The sequence below is a fragment of the Megalops cyprinoides genome, chromosome 2 (genome assembly GCF_013368585.1).
Source record: "Megalops cyprinoides isolate fMegCyp1 chromosome 2, fMegCyp1.pri, whole genome shotgun sequence".
Classification (NCBI taxonomy): Eukaryota; Metazoa; Chordata; class Actinopteri; order Elopiformes; family Megalopidae; genus Megalops; species Megalops cyprinoides.
This window is the reverse complement of record NC_050584.1, coordinates 8,416,100-8,421,932: the sequence shown is the minus strand read 5'-3', so window position 1 is coordinate 8,421,932 and position 5,833 is coordinate 8,416,100.

Here is a 5,833-nt window from a genome sequence, read left to right as displayed (position 1 = left end):
GTGTCATGACTGACCGCATTCCAGAAAGCAGTTCTTGATGCATGCTTTAGTGACTTACATTGAAGATTGCGTAAGATCACATTGTCCTCTGTGCTGTAAAGGACTTTTTTCACACAGTGATGTTACCCCTGCACTGACATTCCCCATGGTTGAGGCTTTCTTACTTTAAAGCTATGGGAATGCTTGTCTGGGTTGTACCCAGTACTGTTCCAAACTTTTTCCTACTTCCTGTCTCTCTGCCAACAGACAGTTCCCTTCCTTGTTCTGGAATGTATGCCCTGTAGTTTAAAAAGGCTTTAAAAGTCCCCAGATACTCAAAATGGAAAATATTGTTTGTGAACAGCGGGACTGAAGCACAAACAGAATTTGGAACAACTGTTTGAAAAATAACGATGCATTAAAATTTATATATAATATTTACATATATAATATATATATATATATATATATATATATATATATATATATATATATATATGTATATATAATTTAAAGGTATACATTGCTTATCCACATTGACATTTCTTTTTGTATTTTGAGAGAACAACACTATGACTGTGAATGACCCAAACACTTAATACTGCAAGCATAGTCATCCACATATAGAACTGACATGCCTCTGTAGTTTACATGTGAGTTCTTTTTAAGTGCATGTGCTGCATTAATTAGCTTAGTGTTTACACTGCTATGACTGATCATGTGTCTCTGTAATTTGTTACATATTACACTCAGCTAGTGACATCTTTCTTTACCTCCATTTTCATACAGTAAAGACCTAAACAGAAGAAAAACAGACACATTTTTGATCATGTGTGCTGTCACATGTTGAAGAACGTTATCAGGAATGTTATATCTCTGATTCAAGGGAATCACAAAATTGCAGTTTCAAGAGCACTTAGGTTTTAAAGCATTGGAAAAAATCTGTAAAGGTAAAATTCTGATATAAGAGGAAATGGTTAGAAGAGGTGGCAGTTCACTTCTTGAACAAACATTACTAGCAGACTAGTTAGTTTGCAACAGAGGACTCAAGTAAAGCTTTTGCATTTAATTTTCCTGATGTTGGTCTCTTAACAGACTTATTTTTATACAAGCATATTTGAGGGTTGTGCTTAACAGGGGCTACATTCCATTTGTGGTGGGAAAGACTTGATGTTTTTCCAGACAACAGACCATGAGGCAAAAACAGACTTTTTAAATTAAATTAAATAAATTAAACTTAATACTCAACATTTTCCACTCAAAGTCCTCAGGAGAGAAGTCCTCTTATCAAAGTTTACTACCATTTGGTTAAAAAAAGATGTTCTCTTGAGTAATACATGCATCATTATTTTTCAGGAAGTGGGTGGACATGTTTTACCCAACAGTTCAGCCACATGATGTGATAACCTCCTATTGCAGAGCATCATGGTATAATCCCCATGAGACACCAGATTCTGAGGAATGCCTTCACAGTGCATTGCAGGTGGACTCCAACCAAGCTAAATGGTGAAATCATTAAATTCTTGACCCCAATTCCTTTATCTGAAAAATATCATTTGTTTACATTATCATTTAATATATCAATCTAACAAGACATTTTCAAGAAAAAGTCATACAATGAAACCCAAGGAAAGTGTTTAGTTGGAAGTACAAAGCATATTCCAATTTATTTGTCTTGAACTATAATGGCTTATTTTGTCCAAAAAAACATGTTCCTTGGGTTTTACTTTTTCATTGGACATATCAAAGTGCCACATAAAAGTAAAGACAAATAAATACATCATAGTTTTTAGTGGAGCACCCCTATAATGCTAGTGGCAATTAACAATAAAGTGACATCCATATGCTTGATGCTTAAATGGTGTTTTGCATGCACTTGCTGGTCTGGGAGTGTTGTTAATCAGGTCTAGTACTGTTGCTCATAAAACTTGGATAAGTACACTTCTGTTCTCTTGTGCTGGAAGAAAAGAGCATTTGCTAAATGAATGTAATGTAATGTAATCTAATCTAATATGGGAATTGTCTTCTTACAGCGTGCTATACATCATTCTGACTATACCTGTTCTCCATAGGAAGTAGTGAATATTTGCATAAAATACATGAACCCTATATACCACACAGTCAGACTACCTGCATGCTGAATGTGTTTGTCAAAACATATAAATACATAACAACAACAACAACAACAGCAATTGTCATCTTATTCACCCAGCCTCTGCAAGCTAGTAAAATAAAAAATAACATGAAACAGACAGGTTAGACAAGTTAGAGAAATCAATTTCCAAACTTATGTTGAGTAGAATATTGTGGAAAAATCCAAAAGGATGTCAAATCAGCTGAAAAATAGAAGATAGGTTTCCTTTACTTTTTTTTTTCTTTTGTCTGAACATGAGCAGGCATGATTCACCCAAGTGAATGAAGAGCAGATGTGTTATGTCATCGCATTCTCACAGCCTGTTTTGACAGGCCAGGATGGGCGCTGCCAGTAGGGGAGGGAGAAGGCCTTCCATTATAAGAACAATGGAACAGAGACAATGTAGTGCCATGCAGGCAAGACATGTTCAGTCCATACAGCTGTACCTTATCTGTCTGCAGACACCTTATTGTAAGTGGCTACGCCAAAGTGTAGCTCTGCAACTCTGAATCTGGGAGATTCCCCCCAGCAGACTTTCTAGGTCTCTTTGAAACATGAAATCCTCAGCCCCAGTGGGAATGGTTAATTGAGAGAACGTTTAGCGTAAGTGGTTAAATGATACAGTAGACAGAAAAAATACAGGAAGTCACAACACTCCCCTCAGCAATACACAGTACTAATAATATAACTTAGTAATGGTAAGTCTTCATCAAAAGATTCAACTACAATCAGAAAGAGACAAAAACACTCGCATAGGATATCAATGTCAGGAAAGGAAAAACCATACGTGTGTTAGTCTGAAACTGATGAAAATTATAAGTTGAGATAAATTATGATGGAAATGGAGGGCGAATACAGCATGATTTGGTGACAGTGACTGGTAGTCCGAGTTCCTGAAGTAGAATGTTATTGTGACATAACTGAGTTTAAGGGAAAAGAAACTTGGAATGAAGAGGGTACAGCTCTCATGCTGAAACACTTATTCAAGAATGCATTGCAGCATGATGGGAGAGCACAAAATGTTCAAAGCAAGAACACGAATGAAAAAAAAAAAAAACATTTAAAGTTGTACCACAGTGATTTTGATGCAAAACAGTTTGCTTGTTATTTACTAGTGCAAATATTCAGCAAGTACATGCGCACCAGGTATATAGGTGTGTCCACATAGGTTTTTTGAGAAACTACCTGTGGTCATGAAAAATAAACATGTATTTTGACAGCAAATGCCCTTTTACTATAGGTTTATGGTAGATAGGAAAGGCTTCCACTTTATACAATAGAAAAAGCAAGAAACCTGTTAATGACCATTGTTTCATTCAAGAAATGGCTAAAAATCATTGTTCATTGTCTGTGACTGGCACACAGTCACTTAAATACCACACCTTTGCAAAAAAGGGTTGTGACTAAGGCATTATTCCAAACTTATTTTTAGTTTCAGGCGCTTGGTTATGCAATATGTTTAAAGCAGAGAACGCTATCAGTTGTAATTTTCTCAGACAACAGTTAAACGCAGCTTGAAAAACAAATACATTTCTGCACAGTGAGGACTGCAGATGTAACTGTATTTAGGCCAATAAATCAACTGAGTCATTACAGGCACGTTTAAGCCACATAAGAAAAAGTACAATGCAAAATGGGGCCCTTCACTATAATGCAGCCCTGTGATTCTGTCAACATTCACATATGTCATGCTAGTCCATAATTCTGATACAGCTGTTGAAGGCTTGAATCAATTAAAAAAAATACTATGAAAAAAAGGGTTTGTGGAAATAAACAAGATCATATATTTGTTCCTGTTGCCTAAATATCAACAGGAACGCCTGGAGCACTTATGTTTTTCACTGGATTGTGAGTTAAAACATCATCATTTGTACAAGTTTAAAATCAGAATTATGTAGGCCAGCTCAGTTTCGTTTTGAACAACTACACAGATATTGTGGCCATTACTGTACTGTAGACAGTATCATTGAAATATACTTACATTTTAGCAGATTTTATAATGTAATGTTACATATTATGTGTTACATGTTGTATTAGCTTCTTAACAAGAGGAGGCTGCAATGCACAGTCATAGACTGCTATAGAACAGAGTATCCTCTCCGGTGGTTGTGGTTGACACGTGACTTGCTGCCGGAAGCCTATGAGAAACTCATTGGTAAATATGTAACGCCTCTTGCTACAGCAGCATTTTTCATGCAGCCAGCTCTCTGCTTAAAGACACAGAACAGATTGAAGACGGACACCTTCCTAATATGTAAACGCAAGATTGTTCGTGGTAACAATGTCACTGGTCAGATTATTTGCCATAATGACAGCCTCTTCCTTTGCTTTCGTGAGCCCAAGTGCAGACAAATGCAAATTGTGTCCACATATGCCAGTGTACTTTTATGGCTACTGAATATGGTTATCTTTGTATGATAGTGTCTGTGGTTACTGCAGTATTTATACAGTGTCTTTGCAGTTGATGGAGGTTTGGCAGGCTTTCTTACTGGTATATATTTTTTTCATCACTAGCCACTTCTCTAAAGAAACGCTTAGTCTCAGTACACATAGAGACAAATTCTATGACTGCCATAGAAATTCCGATCAAATCTCCTATTACTATGGTCTTTAGCTTTGCATACAACAACAGAATAGAGATAGTGTCATGTTAGGCTCAGAAAGATATGTATGTAATGGCTCACATTAATAAAATTTGCTATTTCTAACAGTGCTGATAACTAACCAAGTATAGCAATTACGATAACTGTTTCCACTTATTGTAATGCTGAGTATCTGTGAGTCCATGACACATTTTCACAAGAGAATTTTTGTTATATCCCCTGCAAGCTGATAATTCGAATTTTCTGGGTTACATAAGTTACCTCTTACTGTATCGACCCCCATGACTGGCTGCCTGTGAGAGTGCTTGCATCCTCTAGTTAATGTAAAGACATTGAATACAAGTTTTTCTTCAGTGCAAATATATATACAGTGGATCGACACGCCCTCTCAAAATTTCTTGTTTTTGGTGTCCTAAAGGTTAAATCAAGCGAATTCAGAGTTTTGTAGCTTTATTTTTACATTGTAACCAACAATATCTAAGTGAAAATCTATTGAAAAATTGAAAAACTTTGCTGTCTTGGTTGCATACATCTGTTTCACCAATACTTGGTGGAAGCACCTCTTGCTTTGGTAATTGCAACGAGTCTGTTTGGGTAGGTCTCTACTTGTACCTATGTCTCACATCTAGATTTTGCAATTTTCTCTCATTCTCCTTTTCAGTAGACTTTGAGTTCACTTAAATTGTGAGGGGACTACTTATGAACAGCTCTCGTCAGGTCAGTCCAAGGATCTTCAATGGAGTTGAGGTCAGGGCTCTGACTGGGTCATTCCAGGACATTGATCTTCCTTTTTTCAGCCATGCCACTGGACCACAAGACCTTTTCCCACATGGCTACAGGAGATCCAGAGTGTCTTTTCTGCACAACTCAGATAAAGACTGGATGTTCTTCTTTGTGAGGTGTAACTTTCTTTTTGCTACCCTAGAGACAGTTCAGAATTGCAGAGCACACAAGAAGTTATTGCTATGTGTATGTAGTGGCCAGTCCTTGATGATGAAGACTTGTCAGTACATAACATCTGGAGTGTTTTTTTTTTACTAGTTTTTACCACTTTGTCTCCTGCCTTTAAGGCAAATAGTAATGTCAGCTTTCACCTACTGCATATGCTTTTGACACT